The sequence below is a fragment of the Hemitrygon akajei genome, chromosome 20 (assembly GCF_048418815.1).
Source record: "Hemitrygon akajei chromosome 20, sHemAka1.3, whole genome shotgun sequence".
Classification (NCBI taxonomy): Eukaryota; Metazoa; Chordata; class Chondrichthyes; order Myliobatiformes; family Dasyatidae; genus Hemitrygon; species Hemitrygon akajei.
The window spans coordinates 24,994,700-25,014,114 of NC_133143.1; the positions used below are offsets into that span (position 1 = coordinate 24,994,700).

At 40.9% G+C, this 19,415-nt stretch overlaps 1 long non-coding RNA gene across 2 annotated transcripts in view; it reads left to right on the forward strand.

Annotated features, from left to right (window-relative positions):
* Nucleotides 1-11,574: 11,574 nt before the first annotated feature.
* LOC140713654 (uncharacterized) overlaps nucleotides 11,575-19,415 on the forward strand; it is a 30,757-nt gene continuing 22,916 nt past the window's right edge. Inside the window, exons 1-3 of one of the 2 annotated variants that reach the window (XR_012095697.1) lie at nucleotides 11,575-11,717; nucleotides 12,943-13,121; nucleotides 15,733-15,915. This is a non-coding gene — a long non-coding RNA (uncharacterized lncRNA). The remainder of the gene's footprint in view (nucleotides 11,718-12,942; nucleotides 13,122-15,732; nucleotides 15,916-19,415) is intronic. The other variant, XR_012095696.1, reaches the window with a different exon arrangement.

A 19,415-nucleotide genomic window follows, 5' to 3' on the forward strand; every position in this document is an offset into this window, starting at 1 on the left:
ATTGTAGATGTGCTTCAGTTCTTTGTTGTCTGCCCTTAATGTGCCCATTCCAGTTCTTCCAACCAGCAGCCCCCTGGGCTCCTGTGGCCCCTACCAGTCACTCAAACCCCATGGCTCCACAGTGTTATGGATTTCATCATGGACTTGCCACCTTCCAGTGGAGCAATGGTGATCATGACAGTAGTGGACCAGTTCTCCATGGTGGCCCACTTCATTGCCCTCCCCAAACCTCTGTCAGCCACTGAGATAGTAGACTTGGTTCTCCTCCACAGTTTCCCTCAGGACATTGTGTCGGAAAGAGGGCCGGAATTTGACTCCTGCTTCTGGCGAGCCTCCTGCTTCCTCTCCATGCCTCAGTGAGTTTGTCCTCTGGCTATCACCCACAGACCAATGGACAGTCAGAAAGAGACAGTCAGCAAGTGGAGAAGTTTCTGGAATGCTTTGCTGCCTTAAGCCCTTCCATCTGGAAGAAGTATCTGCTCTGGGCTGAACTGTCCAACAATCTACACATCTCCTCTACCATGAGTATGTTACCCTTTAAAGTGCTTCATGCTGGAGGAGCCAATGGCAGAGGTCCCATTCACCAGGGCACTGGTTTGCCACTGCTGGAATGCTTGGAAGAGGGCATAAAAGGTTGTTCTAGCTGCCAACCATGCCTACCAGCCAAGCCAGACTTCAGTGCCCAGCCAGACCACTCTGGCCTGGGGATCATGGTTGGCTGTCCACCCGAGATCTGCCGTTGCACATTGATTCCTGCAAGCTCTTGTCCATTTTGTTGGCCCCTCAAGATCACCCACCACATCAGACTACTCACATACTATCTCCAGCTGCCACTATCCTTCAGGATTGCATCTAACTTCCACATGTTCTACTCAACCTGTGGTACCTAGGATGGTGGAAGGTGATTGAGTGTACAGGATTTGCCATTGGTGGGTCCATGTCGTTGTGGCTGGGGTGTGTAGTACCTGGTTGACTGGGATGCAAAGGGCCCGGAGGAGAGATTTTAGCTGCTGTCTAGTTTTGTCTTGGATCCTTTGCTCATTGAGGAATTCCACTGGACCCATCTGGATCATCCTGAGCCATTGGATGCCAGCCATAAGGGGTGGGGGGGGGGTGGTCCTGTCAGGCCTGCAGAGGCAGGCACTTCTCTGTCTCCACCCAGCTAATAGAACTCACCTGCCCCTATTTTGCAACACATCACCTGCAACCTATTTAAACCCAGCTCTCTCATCCACAGCCCTTGCTCACCCTTGAAACAGCCAGCTTTGACTAATTGCTCCAAGCCTTCAGTTACCTTTTGCCTGTTATAATTACTATGTTTTCTCTTGCTTTGCGGCCCCTCCGTGGCTTGTTATTTCAAAGATTCAAAGTACGTTTATTATTAAAGGATGTATAAGATAGCTAGATGGATACTTTATCAGTCCCAAAGGAAATTACAGTGTAACAGTAGCATTACAAGAGCACAGATATATGAATATACAAATATTAGAAGAGAAGTAAAAAAGAATAAAAAGTAAGTTACCTCAAGCAGTCTAACAGGATGGGGTCATCCATTCCCCGGTTATAGGTTGACTCATTGTTGAGCCTAAAGGCCAAAGGTAAGAATAATCTCATATAGTGCTCTTTGGAGCAGCGCAGTGCATGTGGTGGGTGAGAAACATTGTCCAGAATTGCTAGGATTTTCTGTAGGGTGCTTTGTTTTACCATGGCCTCCAGTGTGTCCAGTTTGACTCCTATAAGAGACCCAGCCTTTCTAATCAGTTTATTGATCCTGTTGGCATCACCCGTGTTGATGCCATTGCTCCAGCACACCACCACATAGAAGACAGTACTGGTACCAACAGACTGGTAGAACATGTGAAGGAGAGGGCTGCATACTCCAAAGGACCTCAGTCTTCTCAGGAAGTAGAGGCGACCCTGGCTCTTCTTGTACACAGCCTCTGTATTGGTGCTTCACTCAAGTCTGTCATCCAGCTATTTGTCACCCAGGTATTTGTAAATTTTACAACCTTGAGATTTGTTTGCTTCTTGATAGTCACAAAGCAAGAAGCCTGAAACAACCCAATTACAGTTCATTATTGAAATTATCGTTCACCACTGATCTGTGTTTGAGTCAAGCCTCCTCTACATTTCCTGACAGTTACAAAGATATTCTTCTTGTTGGTTAGGGAGTCTAGAACTTGAAGCAAATTTTAAAGGTAATAATGCAGCCTTTTGTGCTAGGTATTATCACTTTTTCCAACATTTCTTTATTCAAATTTATATTCCACCGAATTTGTCCATTTGACCTGTTTTTTTAAAATATTTTCTTGCTGCTGTGCTATTTTATTTCTTCTCCTTCCTCTAGTCATGATGCTTTTACAGGTCGTTCATTTGGATCAAGGAATATTTGTTTCTGTTCGAGTTTGGTATCTTCTGAGCTGACTGATAAATCAACATGAAACCATAACCCCTTTCACAGGTGTAGCATGAGGTATCTGACTGGGCAGGCTAGTGGAGAGTGTGAGGTGGTGTGCTCTTTCTACTGTATACACAGGATAGTAGATTGTGTGTGAGATGGCTTGCTTCTTCTGCTGTATAAATAGGATTTCTGTGTGCCCCCAGTAAGTGAACGTGAGGTTTTTTAACATCACCCTTCTCTGTGTTGATCAGACATGAGTCAAGAATTCCCAGGAGTCAGTGGGCATTGTTTCCTCTGAGAACATTCTTCAGTCTTTTTATCTGTGAACTTGGTAATTTCTTCCCAATGACAGAGCTTGGAGGAATGTGTTTGTCTTGTATTCTTGTTCTAGGTATGCAGATGATGTGGCCTGCCCATTGGAGCCAGCTGAGCATAATCAGGACCTGAGCTTTAGGGACTTCAGCCTGGGATAGGACACGGACAACATGTCACTTATCCTTCAATTGAACTTGGGCCATATTTTGGAGAAAATACTTGTGGAGTATTTTCATTGCATTGAGATGCCTCAGAGTTGGCTGCCCACAGAAATCCACCTCCATCTTTTATATGTAGTGCAACTAATGGACCTGCACAGAGTCAATATCAGTGAAGACTGGCGTCAAGCAAAGTTCCATCACTGTCGCACCATTTTTCAATTTTTCTTGGTGCAATGCTTTCTTCGCATCCAAATTTCTCACAGGAGTGGAGCCAGTTTTCAGAATTCATGGAAATTTTTTCAGTCTTGCCTTGTATAGGAGTGCTATGTATTGATTATCCATTACAGACACACTTTTATTAACCACACATTCCTATTTACAATCTATTTTAATCCAAAAATAATTGTAAAGACATGTATGGTTAGCATTGTTTATTAATTTCCATGTACATTTTATCTGTGTCATTCAGTTTATTATTCTCTCAGTCCATTTATTTTCCTCTTTTGTTTTGTATTCATTTTCTTTTTGGTTGATTCTGACCTTTATGGTAACCTTATTATCAGGTCCAACCACTATCAACCCCCTCACAAGCATTCACTTACCCACGTTCCACCATGGTCTGAAAGCTGTACACTTTGAAATGATAAACATGAATGAAAACTTATAAAACACATATTGCATTTATATAATACATTCATTCCTATTTCCAAAAGTTTGGTAGAACTTTACAGAGAATATAATACTTTTTAAGTGTTGTCACCAGTGAAACATAGAGGAATTTGTGTAGAAGAAACAGTTGCAACAGTGATCTGATGACAATTGCGTGATTTATTTGCAATATTGATTGAAGGATTAATGAAGGATAATTCCACCTGCTCTCTTTCAAAGTAGTTCTCTCGGATAATTTATGTTCACTTGGAAGAATATATGGTCTCTTGCTTTATTGTCGCAGCATTTGACCGTACACCATCCCTTCAATAATGAAGTGAAGCCACCAACACCATTGTGCCATGATTATGGAATGAGACCAGAACCCAGAAGCTTCTGATTTGGAAGTAACAGTGCTACTTATTATGGCATAATCAAGGCTATAAAATGATAAATAAATAATACGTTATAAAACATATGTGTAATTTGATGAAATAGATTTCAGGCTTTTCTCAATCAAGAAAACAATATTATTACGGTAATAGTATCATGATAACAACGGGCTGGTGGGGCTCGTCAGCCTTGGACGTCAGCCCGCCTCGGAGAAGGAAAACCGATTTTAAACCTCCGCAGCTTTCTGGCCATAGCCACCCACGGGAAAGGCTTTGGGAGTAAACCCCGGGGAAGAAATCCGGGCAGTTTGACGTTGTTTACAACTTTACTCTGGCAACCTTTGCGATGACACTGGTGCCAAGCTGTATTGACGCTTGCCCTTCCCTTGGACTACATCAGTGATGTGGAGAAGGGGAGCCCGTTGCATGGGCAACAGCTGGTTCCTCAAATCTTCCCAGTGAAGCTTGCACCCTGGAGAGACACAGTCCACCAGGGGCGCAATCCCATGATCCCCTGGGATCGATGGCTGCCTACTACTACTATCATGATCACAACTATCATTTAGCAAGGACAAGTTGATTTAAACCACTAATCTTTTTTGTAAAGAGATAGCATCTTTAACAATGTTAGATTTGGTTATTTTTTTAATAATCTGACCAACTTAATTTTAAACTACTGGGAAACTTTGATGCCTGTTTTGATGCTGAAAAAGTTTAGTTAGACCATAAGGGTAGAATTAGGCCATTTGGCCCATTACTAGATCTAGAGAGTTTACCCATATGGATTTCTTGCTGTTTGGGAAATGGGAGTTCCAATTCTAGAAGATAGACCCACTGGGATCCTGAAGCTTTGGCTGTGTTTATGGAGCATTTTGTTGTTGAAGCAATTCTGAATCAGAACTGAAAGTTTGGAAATATGCACACATATACAAACATAAATATACAGGCATACTTAGTGGCCACTTTATTAGGTACAGGAGGTATGTAATGAAGTGGCCACTGAGTGTATGTCCGTGGTTTTCTGCTGCTGTAGCCCATCCACTTCAAGGTTTGACGTGTTGAGCATTCAGAGTTGCTCTTTTGTGCACCGCTGTTGTAACGTGCCATTATTTGAGTTATTGTCACCTTCCTGTCAGCTTGAACCAAACTGGAAATTTTCCTCTGACCTCTCTCATTAACAAGGCATTTTTGCCCACAGAACTGCCGCTCACTGGATTATTATTTTTTTGTTTTTTACACCATTTTCTGTAAATTCTAGAGAATGTTGTGCATGAAACTCGCAGCAGATCAGCAGTTTCTGAGATACTCAAACCATCCCACCTAGAACCAAGTGTCATTCTATGGTCAGTCAGTTAGATAATATTTCTCCCCCATTCTGGATGTTTGGAATGAACAACAACTGAACTCTCAACCATATCTGCATGTTTTTATACATTCAGTTGCTGCCACATGACTGGCTGATTAGATATTTGCGTTAACAAGCAGTGTACCTAATAGAGTGGCACTGAGCATTTATAAATTAATGACATAACTTTTCTTGGATCTTATGAAGCAACCTAGCAATCACTTTACAACTTCCAAAAAGTACGAATGGTTATGAACTGGAATTTTCTTAGTCACATGCTTACAGGATATCCAGTAGCTTAATGGGAACCCTGATATGTGATGACCCGTTTATTCCCTTAGGTGCCTTCAGAGAACATATTGCATCAGTCACTCTTCAACTGCACTTTGGAATACTACAAACCTATTTTGTTCTGCTATCGTATAGCAGAATGCACTATTGAACACCTTCCTCGACTTCAATTGTCTGGCATGGTATCGTGACTTCAATTTGATCTCAAAGGAAATTCACCTTCTCCTTTGACCAACTTCTTTGAAGGGTGAATGTCGGAGCTCTGGACAATCTCCCCAAATGACGGTATTTACCTGCACCTCCAGAGTTACTGATGCTACTTGTGAATGAGTGCAAATTAAATAGCATCACTTAGGCACTGCTGAATATCGGACAATATTGACAGGACTGAAAATCACAACTTTAAAGGCATTTACAGGATATAATCACTGTAGAAAATAATGTGTAATCTCCATAGACTTGTTACATTATTTCTTGGATTTTGAGATTAATTATTGGATCTTTAGAATGACACTAATTACTTGAAACTAGATTCTTCCAATTAAGCTCAGGGAAATATGAAACTAAAATGTTGATTAGGAGCATCAAATATAATGATAAGCATCTATCCTCAAGCATGGTCTGTTCTAAGCTTATTGCACTGTTTTAAAGCAATAGATTGAATTGATTGTTTTTTACTGTGCAAGTTGCATAATCCAATCTGCAGAGTAAATGGGCCAAATCATAACCTTAGCAGCAAGAAATTATTTTTGCTGGTAATAACTTGAATTTCAACATTTACCAAATAATGGATGAAGCATCTTATCATTGAAAGATGTAAAACATATAGGTGGTCTATATGGTATCCTCTGTGGAATTTAGATTAGCTTACCAGGTAGCTTAGGTACACACACACCTGTAGCTTCATGTCTTAGCTTAGCCCTTTAGCACTTTGCATACCACACACCATCAATCACACATTAAAGCTAATCCTACACAAATCCCAATTTAATAACCCTTCAACTTCCCCCGTGCATTGGGGGTATCTTGCAGTGAACAAATAACCTACCAGTGCACATCTCTGGAAGGAAAGAGGAGCACCAGGAGGAAATCCATGCTATCACAGGGGAATGTGCAAACTCCAAACAGACAGCACCACAGATCAGGATTGAACCCTGTGAGACAGCAGCTATACTCACTGCGCCACTCTGCTGCTCTGCACTCCAGTGCATATTAGTATTTAGAAACATGGAAACATAGAAAACATATAGCACAATACAGGCCCTTCAGCCCACAAAGCTGTGCCGAACATGTCCCTACCTTAGAACTACCTAGGCTTTACCCATAGCCCTCTATTTTTCTAAGCTCCATGTAGCCAGTCTCTTAAAAGACCCTAACATTTCTGCCCCCACCACCGCTACTAGCCGCCCATTCCACGCACTCACCACTCTCTGCGTAAAAAACTTACCCCTGACATCTCCTCTGTACCTACTTCCAAGCACCTTAAAACTATGCCCTCTAGTGCTAGCCATTGCAGCCCTGGGGAAAAGTCCCTGACTATCCACATGATCAATGCCTCTCACTATCTTGTACACCTCTATCTAGTCACCTCTTATCCTCCGTCACTCCAAGGAGAAAAGGCCGAGTTCACTCAACCTATTCTCATAAAGCATGCTCCCCAATCCAGGCAACATCCTTGTAAATCTCCTCTGCACCCTTTCTATGGATTCCACGTCCTTCATATAGTGAGGTGACCAGAACTGAGCACAGTACACCGAGTGGGGTCTGACCAGGGTCCTGTATAGCTGCAACATTACCTGTCAGCTCTTAATCCCATGATTGATGAAGGCCAATGCACTGTATGCCTTCTTAACCACAGAGTCAACCTGTGTAGCAGCTTTGAGTGTCCTATGGACTCGGACCCCAAGATCCCTCTTCTCCTCCACTCTGCCAAAAGTCTTACCATTAATACTATATTCTGGCATCATATTTGACCTACCAAAATGAACCACTTCACACTTACCTGGGTTGAACTGCATCTGCCACTTCTCAGCCCAGGTTTGTATCCTATCAATGTCCCACTGTAACCTCTGACAGCCCTCCACACTATCCACAACACTCCCAACCTTTGTGTCATCTGCAAATTTACTAACACATCCCTCCACTTCCTCATCCAGGTCACTTATAAAAATCACAAAGAGTAGGGGTCCCAGAACAGATCCCTGAGGCACAGCACTGGTCACTGGTTTACTTATTCAAAACCGATCTTGTCCATCTTGGTGAGGTTCTGAAAGCTTCAAAAGAAAATGATGCTAGTCAGAATCAGAGTATGGTTGATATGATGAGGCAGTGTTTAGGATGGTTGGATGGACAGAATTGTGAGGAGATGGGCAATCCAGAGAAATGAAGAACTAGGAGAGGTAGGATTAACATTCATTTATTTGGAGGGTGAGTGTAGTTTTGGAATAGGCAATGTACCACACTAGGCATAACTATTAATTATTACTCGCTTACTCTGGCAGCATGAAATACACTTTACAGATCTTAGATTTATCCAAAATTGCTCCAAACACATTGAAGCATAACGTTATTGCACAAACATTGCAGCCATATTATTAACAGTGAGGTCCTAGCAGCATCAAAGAGATAGTCTACTAGTTTATTTGGTGTTGGCTGTTTGATAGGACTGGGAGTAAGTCATTCTGCTTTGTAATGTGTTGCCTTGCTGACATTAATTCCAGATCATCATTTCTTTGTATTCTTTATTTCCTTTTATCCCAAGGGAAGGAGAAGTGTTGGTGACAAAACTGAAAGGACTCCCTGCTGTTTTTTCGAATTGTCCAGAGGATCTCCCATGTAGTAGGATTCTGATGAAGGGATAACATTAATGTCTAATCAATGTTTAATATTTCCAACACTATGACAATCATGATGAGACATTTCGATAGAACTTTAGCTCCTTCCAGGTTTGGCGTGTTCTGAAAAGATTTACTTTTTCTTGAGTTTCTGGATTCACTGAACTAATTTCTTCTGCTGCATTGCTTTCAATTTTGGACTAGAAGACTAACAAATGGCACTTTTTATGTATCCACTAACAAGTGGAGTGGTGTCTTACCTGGGCATTAGAAGAACTCAGAATTTAAATATCCACGTGTTGTTATATGGACATCCGGAAAAATATTAACGCGAATTCGGCGTTTACTTAGCTGCTTATACTTCAATGCAATGTCATATTTGGATATTTCAACTGGTATTATATATCATACTTAATCTTATCTCCCTATTTTGTGTTTATATGGTACCATTGCTCCCTACTAATGTACAAGTTGTTTGCTGCTGGTCTGTGCCCTTCATACTCCCGTGTAAAGAATTATTTATCCCTCCGTTCACCTGATTTATACCTGCACTCCGGCTATCATTTATGCTCGGTGTTTGGCCCTGTCGGACATCACCGGTGATTGATAGTGCTGCTTGCTGTGTAGTCACGGTTGCCTGAGGGAATTGCGCCAAGGGTATCATTCTGAGTATAAACGAGCGGGGACGATGGGAGCCTCATGGTCGATTACTTTGATCAAGAAACCCTTGTCGCCATTAGTAAAGTAATAAAAAAATAAATTAACTTTATCAATCACGGCTCGTGGGTGACAACGGCAGAGCAGTGTAAATAGCTGGTTATTTATGAACTCTGCTTTATTGATAACAGTTCGTCAGAGGGGTGTTTGACCTTTGGCAATTGTATGCAGTGTAATTCCAGTCCACAACTACTGGATGCGAACCTCCTACAATTATTAGGATCACGAATCTTTGAGATGGGAACCAAAATTATAACGTCGACAATTTTACATCTGTTGTTAATGACAAAGAACTTACTTCAGCCTTTTATGTTATTTGATTAGATTATCATCTGTTTAATTAGTTTCTTAATGATTTCAATTAAATATTGGGAACAACATACGCAAATTTCGTTTCTTAGCCCTGAACTTGCGTCTCCTCCCTGGCTGGAGTCTGAGGCCGAGCCCAGCCAATTCCAAACTTGGCATGCCATTTAGAATAATGGGGCGATACAGCGCGGAAACAGACTCTTTTAGTCCAAATGTCCATGCCGACCAAAACGCCCATAAGATAGTTTTCCCTTATCCCTCTAAAGTTTAGAGTCTAAATCATATCTATCCCTGTTCAGCTGTCATTCTACCTGCTCCGATCACTTTCTCTGTCAGCTTTTCCATGTACCCTTCGTTATCTGCGTAAAAATGTCCCTCCTCAGGGTTGCTCCTAGTTCTTGGCCCAACTTCTCTTGGAAAATGTCCGTGTGTATTCCAACAACACACACTAAATTCTGGAGGAACTCAGCAGGTCGGGCAGCATTTATTGGGGGCAAAAGGTACAGTCGACGTTTCGGGCCGAAACCCTTCGTCAGGAAATCCCTTGCTCGGATTTCCAGCATCTGCAGATTTTCTCTTGTCCGCGTGTATTCACCCTGCCTGTGCCCCTCGTGATTCTTATACACATCCCTCAGTCTCTTAAACTCTAGTGAACAAAATCCTAGCCACCCCAATTCTCCCTGCAGGTCCGGCGCTCCAGCTCTGCATCTGATCCTTATCCGTCCATTCGAACCCAGGTCCCCTCCATCACTGGGACTGCCTGCCAGTCTCCTCCCTGCCTTTAACTCGTCCTTGTTATTCCACTTCCGTGTGCTCAGCTGTCCAGCCCTCTCTAGAAGCCCCCTGTTCATGTCCTACCTCACGTTGTCCCATTCGCGCCTTGCCTGCGTGCTAGTTAGCCTAACGTTATCTGTCAATCTAGCCACAAAAAATTCTGACATTTGTTTTAAACCCAGTTACTCCTCTGACCTCCACAACCCGACTTTCGTTATTCCCGTACTAGCTCTGGAGTCTTCAGTTCCCTTACTCTTTCCTTGCGAGCTGGTCTTTCAATCCTACCTTTATATCAAAACTTTTGGTCAAGTGGTCTAATAGCTCTTCACCGACTCGCCGGTTTGATGATGCCCCCGTGAAGCACGGTGAGGCTTTGTTTCTACAACAGGGAGGAAGCTACTTTAAGTACAAGTTATTACAATTGTCACTTTTCATTTGATGACACGAAGTTTCCTCCACGATGTGTTACATTCCAATAGGCGGGTCGCGGAAGAGTGCCAGCAAGTATTGGTGTTTCCCTGAGAAAGAATGAGTGGGGCAGGATCAATCAATCTGAAGCAAACTGTCATTGTCCTTATCTCTTGGAGCAATTACGTTAAACAAAGGCATTGCTCGGCATTGTGGCGGTCCCTCCGGTCGCGCTCTCCGAGTTTATTGGTTTCCAGGGGTCCTTGGCCAAATGCTGAATCCTGTAATCCCATGAAAGAGATTTCTGTGTATGGTCCAGGCTTTCTTTTATGGGGTGCAGCAGTTTACATTGGCAATACCCCTCCTGAGAACCCTTTTTTTAAAAAAAAAAGTGGCGGTGCGCGCGGAACGGAAACTCGTGTCCTGTCTTTCTTTTATGAGGTGATGTCGGGATGGCCTCTGTTGTCCCTCGCGACAGTATTGCTTTCGATCGACCTCTATTTCATGCTCCTCTGAAGAGCTGACTACAATCTTCACGATCATTCCTCCCAACCTACAGGTTTCTGATCTGAACTTCATCCCCCTTTTCTGTCTCTACTCCCTCGTTCACTCTCCAAGTGATCCCTTAGTATTCACCCCCTCCCCTTTCCAGGGCGGGGTACAAGTCGTCTATGAGCCAACAGGGGCGCGGTCATAATTACTTCAGAAACGAGCACAAAGGGAAACTGTTGTCAAGAATTTCAAACTTCATTTAAAATACATGAATCTACGACCCACTAAAAATAACACTCAAAGCTAAAAAACCCCAACCTACTCCAAAACGATGCGTGTTGTCCTGTTATGTGTAGGAGGGGTGGGTGCGATGGGACCCGATGAGAGTGTTACTGCCATAGGATGGCGAGAAGTTGGGTCGTGAACGGCTGTGAGAGGAGAGAGTGCGTGAGCGCGTCAGCACCAAAGTTAAATACAAAAGCCTTTTACGCAGTGGCGAGGGGAGTTTCCTTTGTTCTAGTCAAAGGCTTGAAAGAGATCGGAGAGAATTAACCCTCAAACACCACTCCCCACATTCCTGGAGGGGTTGCGATCTGGGGTTGCAGGTGATAACCGTTTCTATGCCCCGGGGTAAGTTTCATTTTAAAGACCTTTTATTTCTAATGTCTTGACATCTTTTCGGTATGAAATGAAAAATTAAAAAAGAAAAGGCGCTGCAGGGAACGAAAGTTGAAGGAATGGCTCTCTTTCTATTTCCAGGGCGGTGATGTTAAGCGGTCCCTGATAAACTTTTCTTTCTTGATTCGTTTTGATTCTACGCCAGACGTCGCTAAAATAAAGTGGGAATCAGAGACATTTTGTTTTATATTTATACACTGCAGGCGTGCAACAGGTAGGAAGTGAGTGCGAACTGCTGCCTCCTTTGTAGCTGCTGATAATGTACTCGGGAGGCCCGAGAAAGTCTTTGTTCTCAATCTAGGTTCATCACACTGAAACAAGGTCCTTAATTCCTTTTCTGAAAGAGCCACGGCCCTCAATATCCATTCACCGTGACTGCATCGAACACGGACTGGCATCGAATTGCACTTAAATCAAATTGCAAGGTGATTAACTGGTGATATTTAGGAGGTGATGTTGTGAGACAAAGATGATATCTGCAGAAATCTCAGGTCTGGGTTTTATCGCTGACCTGTGTTTGGGGTTTTCGGAAGGAGTTACTGACAGTTTCGCTTCTGTTTCAGATGGGGAATATCGCACAGGCGGATCATTTTAAAACTCGGAAATTTAAAACAAAACTGACTATGAGGAGGAACTTGTGAAAACAAGTACTGTAATTTGCTCTCGAGCATTTGGGACCTTTACAGTAGCTAGCAGCCGCTGTTTAACAAGGACTGAAAAAAATATCTCATTATCTCGGTCTCCCCACCCTCTCTTCAATTAACGCTAACATTTCTCCGGTTTCTTTTGAGGACAATCCATTTACGATGGTTTGAACAAAAGTTGGGTCTTGTTCCTTCGAGCAATAGTTAATGCGCCAGATTGTCAATACATTCCAGCTTCTAAATATAGCTTGTCTACTCCAAAAGACTGGGATATAACGGGGTGGCTTAATATCTGGGATGCAACAAATTCGATGTTATTCGTATTAGCGATGAATGCGGAGATAGCAACAGGAGAAACATTTAAAGGTATCTCTTTTCCGTGGGGTTTGAGCACTGTGTTGGACAATTTGAGGATAGAAATTGTCCAGGACCAATCCAAAACATCAAAGTTCTTTGTTTGGTGTAGTGGGTCGAATCTTACTACTTTAACTCGTATCACTATCAGCCTTTGTCTAATACTCGCTTCCTCACAGCCTTTGTCCGCCCGAGCGGCGTTCCTTTGAGGACAAAGAGCGACCTGAATAGTTTTGGCACTCGTACTGGAAGAATATTTGGCTTTTCTGCATAGACAACGAACCGTAGTTTGAACTTATCCAAACATATGTCGCATCTTCAACAAGAAGTTTGGAAGCACGTTCCCAGTAATCTTCATGTAAGAAAATACTTTGTGATGTTATTAAATAGGTGGGATTAGAGTTAATAGTATGCATAGGTGCAACTTTTAGCAGCCACATTTTCATTCAGTGATGTTTAATCTTCTGGTTTATTATAAAATCCAGCCGGTTATACGAAACTTTGGAAATTTAGCCAAACATGATTGTATGCATTGTCTCAGGCGCGGTTTATAATGCCTGAGTTACACAAAAGATTATGGGGTCACTATATTAATTACAGGCTTTAGATTTTATTGTGTGGCCAGTGATACGATAAGTCGCATATTTAACTTGATATTAGTACGAGTTGATGGGACTTGGGATAAATCCATTACCATGTATTTTCTGGTTGAAATTTGGTCCTTCTTCAGTTCCGTCTTTTTTAAAAAGTAAGTTCAGCCACTCCCTGTTCTTTTGTTACCCAGGGAATCCTCGTGATAGCGGACAGTTGTGTGGCACGGTGTCTATTTGGTTAATTCTTTAATGCCCCTTTTCTACTTGTTTATGTCTTGTTTTGCTCTCTTTCACTTTTTTGCCTCAGAATATTTTTAATCCATCGTTTCAAACCAGTCTCACCACAATAAAAGTTTTAAACAAAAAGTTTTTTTTCCATTACTGTATACCAAATACTGCATACTGTATTTACGATTTTCTATATATGACAGAAAGTTCTGGGTGGGATACCTGTTTTCTTGGACTATAATTAAAGAAGTTTTAATTGAAGAGGTTTACTTGTAGAATCCATGTAAAACGTTCCATATAGATTTCCAATATGAAATCAAGCTAATAATCAACTGCATTTGCAATATTTTCATTTAGCATCTGCTAAGGAAAGGATTGACTACAGTATATCCTCGCTGCTGTGCTGTTTGTTTTGTTGGCATCGAATTTTAAACAGATTCCGTGGTACTTCAGTAATATCATAAAACAATCAACCGGAATGGGAAATTATACCCATTTATACCGGCGCCCGATGAGTTTGGTTTGAATTCGCCTTGTACCTGTTGAGTGGAGGTAAATTGTTTGATAACTTTAAGGAAAAGGGTATTCAGGTTACACTAATGTTCTCTGTTTGGACGTACTTATAGCCACAAAAACAAAAGTTATATTTACCTTCATCCATCTTGGTACAGTAAAGACAAAACGGAGATTATCCAAGTGTTTTATTCCTCTGTTTTCCCCTCTTCTCTTTGTTTTACAGTGTTCCGATTCTCTTCCTTTCTCACTTCTCTTTGCTTTCAATCATAATTCAATGCAAACGTTTACTCTGCTTAGGGAATCTTAATTTGAAACGTTAATGAAAATATTAGAATATTAATGCTCCCAGAGGTTGGGAATGCAAATAATATGAATATCTTGGAGAAGTTAAGGCTACAGGAAATTCATCAGGTGGATGTATGACCTGACACTTAACAAGCAGAAGGATCCATTTGTTGTTTCATTGGACTTTGGGGGTGGGGGCTGGGGAGGAGGTTCTTTCCACTTTAGTATGATGCAGTCAATAGATCGATGTTGCTAAATCTAATGCTAATGTTTATGACAATCTATTTTAAATATGTAAATCATTCACCAACTTTAGTTATATATTACAGAACTGAGTCTAGTAGGTGTATTTCTGAAGAGGATCATCAGCCTGACTAAGTAAAAGTTATTAGTTAGTCAAAAAGTTTGGATAGTTTCTTGCTTAAGAAAACACTTTTGAAAGATTTGATAACCTTGATAATGGTATCCAAATTTCTTGGAGGAAATGTTGCTGTAATGCATTATAACTAGTTATCGTTCAAGTGTTACTTACTGGGCAGTAAATAAATCTGGAATATTGTTCTCCATATTATGTAGGCATGCATGCATATACAATATTCTTTGACCTGTCTTATTTCATCCACCAATCAAAATCAGTCACATCATCTGTTTCTTACCTGCTTCCAAATTTTACCTTGAATTTCTCTAGCTAAGTGTAGCAAATTCGTTATCTTCTGGAAGTCCTTGTAAAGAATATCCTCACTAGAAGCAATAAATTCTATAGCTTCTAATGCTTGTTTTAGATTTTGCTGCTTCTCCCTAAATGCATTATGTATATTTACTAGTTATTATAATGCTGGATCAACATATTCAAAAACATTATTTATTAATAATTTCACAGGGTTCTTTGGATCTTTGATTTATTGATGATGCTGAACTTTAGGCCATATACAAGTTAAATAAGTACTGCAGATATTCCAGAATCTGAAATAAAAAGGAAAAGGTTGGAAACATTCAACAGAACAAGTAGCAGGTTTGGTTAAAGAAACACATACAAAATGCTGGAGGAGCTCAGCAGGCAAGCAGTGTTTACATTTCAAGTCAATGATCTTTCATCAGAAAGAAAACATTAGTAAAATAAGTTTTACCTTTAGATAATTTAAAATGCTAACAAATGTTTTTCTTCTGCAAGGGAGATATTATAGGAGGTTTCATTCTCAGTCTCCGAAGATAATTTGGATGAACAGAATGGATCTTTACAAATCCCGAGAGACTATTAACAAATGGATTTAAATGTTTGCTGTTGTACACTTGGAAGATGGTGGAAGAATTTCCAAAACATATCAATTGGTTTACTTTATCTTACAGTAAATATATGAAGAATGTTGGACTCAGGATAGCCGACCAAAAATGGAATATATTCGAGCATGATTCCATTGCCCCATTTCCAACTATTTTTGGAAATAGAATCTGGGATATTCGTAACTTGAAAAATGGAAAATATTATTTGTCAGTAAAACTTTAATGAGCTGGATTCAGGATGAATATAAGGTATGCCTTCTTCTCTACATGCTTGACAACGTCTTGATATAAAAATCATGAAAATCCATTTTCATATAACTTCTGTGTAAATATGGCAGTCAGCTGTTGGTGATGCAGAATTGTATCACCAACTGCTGCTCATACTGTAGAATTGTGTAAGAATTTAGTTATGCATTAAAACAGATAAGCAACTGCACAATTTATCTTGTATTCAGGAATTAATGTTCTTACATAGAGAAAATCCTCAATAACTTTTAATTATTCTTCCTTTTCTGTTTTTGTTTATGTTCTGTTTCACTCCTAGCTAAATAGCTTTACTGATATTACTGCTCAATTTCCTTAATGTCTGTTCCTATGTGAAACTGCAAAGTAGATTTTATTGATCTAGTACTTGGAGAATAAGACTATTGGGGAAGGAAGTTAAAGTGAATTTAAGTATATTGGGTGAACTGCATCAGTGGATTATGTAAACTGATTCTGAGGAAGTATGATAATTATTTATGATGCAACAGAGAGATAATGCAATGGGTCCTATCACAGTTAAGTTAGAATAATTAGAAAGGCAAAAAGACAAATGAAAAGAAATGAACAGAAATATATTTTGCATTTCCATACTGCTTGGGAGTTGTAAACCTATGTTTGTTCATTCATATTCCTTTACCTGCTCAGGAATATTTTGGGAAACTCAACTAACACAGTTGTGATTTATTGCCACTTTTAAGAATTATATGGTATCCAAGCAAATATATGTGACATGAAATTTATATGCATTTAAACAAAACTAGCATTTAGTGTGTGTAACATTCTGTGAAAATTTTGTCTGGTGTTTATAGTTGGTTCATCAGTCTCCATTTGTTATCCTTTTTTGGGAAGCAAATGGCTCATTAGTTGCGAGCAGAACAGCTGCTGATTGACTTCTACTGGTCACTGCTTTAAATGCGGAGGTGTTTGGTAGTTTTTGGAAAGCCTGCACTGAGTAGTGCAACAGGTGTTAGTTTCAGTGACAGGAACAGGTTTTAATCTCAGGACTGTCACACAGCTATGAATGAATTAGTAGTGCACACTTCTGGGAGAATGAGCCTTGGGAATAGAGAGAATGCAGTTATCTACAAACATCACTGTGTGTGCTGCCAATGACTAAATCTAGGTGTGGAGGAATGCCAGAACTCAGAATGTAGACTCAGGGCACTGGATATATAAACTTTGGAACTTGGAATAGAAGGCATCTTCACCTCCAGCTAGCCAATGTCTAAGCCAATATTGAACCTCCTTCGGGTCCATTGATCGTAGGGTCCTTCTGTCATGTTGTGCTCTGGCAACAATTGAATCCCAATGGGAAGTGACAACAGACTCCATGTAGAGATGGAAAGAAGAATTCATAAGAATTCCAATAGAACATCAGTGGCTTGATCAGGCAACACTATGAGACAAATCATTCTCAAAACAAGGACACTGTGATAAGCACTAATCAAGAGTCCACTTTAAATAGTCACAGTATGCAGAAAACTTGTGCTAGTCAACATAAACTTGATAAGATTAAATAGAAAGCACAAAGGCTTAATGATCATAGTTAGGACAACAATTAACAAATACGCGTGCTCTAGAAACCTCGGAGCACAATGCTCTGTGGCTTGCAACAAGCGAGAGGAGCAGAATAAAGAAAGCTGTCCGGATGCCAAGTCTGTTCAGGGAATGTCTCATCTAATTTTTAGAATTTCAAATGTACACTTCAGTCATAATATATATATATATTGTGTATACAATTGGTCACATCTTTCTCTGTATTTGTTATACCCTCAATTCAATATGTTGACTTACAATGCGTCAACACCACTATGTTTCTGACCAGGACGCATTTGAGATCCTGTTACTAAGTACGCAGCACCCGAGTATGAGGCCCTTCCCAGCAAAATAATTCCAGTGGCTGTTTTGAGTTTCATTGCATCCCTAAGCACATATTCCTACACCCTAGAATGTACCAGACAGCTCCTTTCAATGGAAGACCAAAAGGTTTTAGGCAGACTGAAGTGGGTCTTCCACCAAGTTGAATATGTTCTGATGTTTGTCTCAGTAGATGTCCTTGGAAACAGCCCATAGATCAGTGAATCTTCTGCTTGAGGCTCACCTCAACAGGGACCACTGCATTCCGCATTGCGCCTTGTTTAGAAATGTAGAGGAAGTGGAGGCGGATAATTGGATCTGGAGGGCAGAGTGTGGTAGGACTGTGGTTCTGACTATAGCTAAGACACCTTTTGGGAGAGGTCTCTCTGCTGACAGTCAAGTGAGTTCTGACCTTACCAGTTCTGACCTGAATCACAGTAGAGAAGAATGTATGAGACATTGAAATTTCAGTAGGAATGCTGGCATTGACATCTGTCATTGGCTTGATCACTGTTTCTGTGGATTTTTGTAAAATCTCTGAATTTTCTGCCCTTTTCCCCATAAACTACAGCATTTCGTTCAAAAAGAGCACTCTAGATATAACTCTTCCTTGACAGAGAAAATGAGCTGAGTGTGCCTGTGGCAGCTTTGTAAGAATTATAAACATTTCCAAGATGAAGGGTGCAGTTCACTAGTGCTGCATGCCAAATCTGTGAAGTTGTCATAATTGGTGGTCTCTACTGGATAGATTGCAACTTTCCTCCTATTCGCTTCCTGCAACTAGGGGTCCTGGGCTGCACACAAGCCACAGAGCCTACACTGTCTTATGCTGTTCTTTATATTCTTCAGCTTTTTTTTTTCAAGTGTTAATTCCTGCTGCTCTCCGTTAAGGGTGCAAAGCAATCTTTATTACATCATGGTTTTCTTCAGGGCTGGACACTCACAGTATTGGCTCCCCATTGATGAACATAGCCAGTGGCTAGTACTGGCTGCATGCATAATCAGGCCAAAGGGTTCATCATGGCTCTTGAAACTAGGCTAAGGAATTTCCATTTTTGAAGTGGGGATGGTCGGGGGGGGGGGGGGGTGTGCGCAGATACCTCTTGATATTTCTTTCACATAGTTCTCAACTGCCCTGACATAAAGTTCATCTTTTGATTGAGTTGTTAAACTCTGCTTCTTGGATGCATAAATAACTGCTTTCAAAACAACCTTGGGAAGAGTTAGAGAAAAATTAAAGGATCAGCAAGGAAAGTCTCTGGTTGATAGAAATCTGTGAACCCTGTGTAAATGCAACTATATTACACTTCAATAAAATTACATCAGTAGTCGACTTTCATACTAGTTCTCAACTGCCCTGGCTGATTCGAAGATCCTGGTTTGTGAATGGTTAGCTCTAGCTGAACTCAGTTGGTGCTGATAGAATTTATACCCACTGGATAGTGCTTCCAGCTTCCACTGTATCATGGAAATCATGTCTTGCAAGCTAGCTTGGAGCCGTAGGAGAACCATTAGCTGCAGGCAGTATTGGACAGCCAAACTCAGGAGTGGTTAGAACTGCGTAGTTTTATCCTGTGCTGCTGAACGCTCATCTGCATTGCTCACCAACTTCTTCCAGACTTACTTCA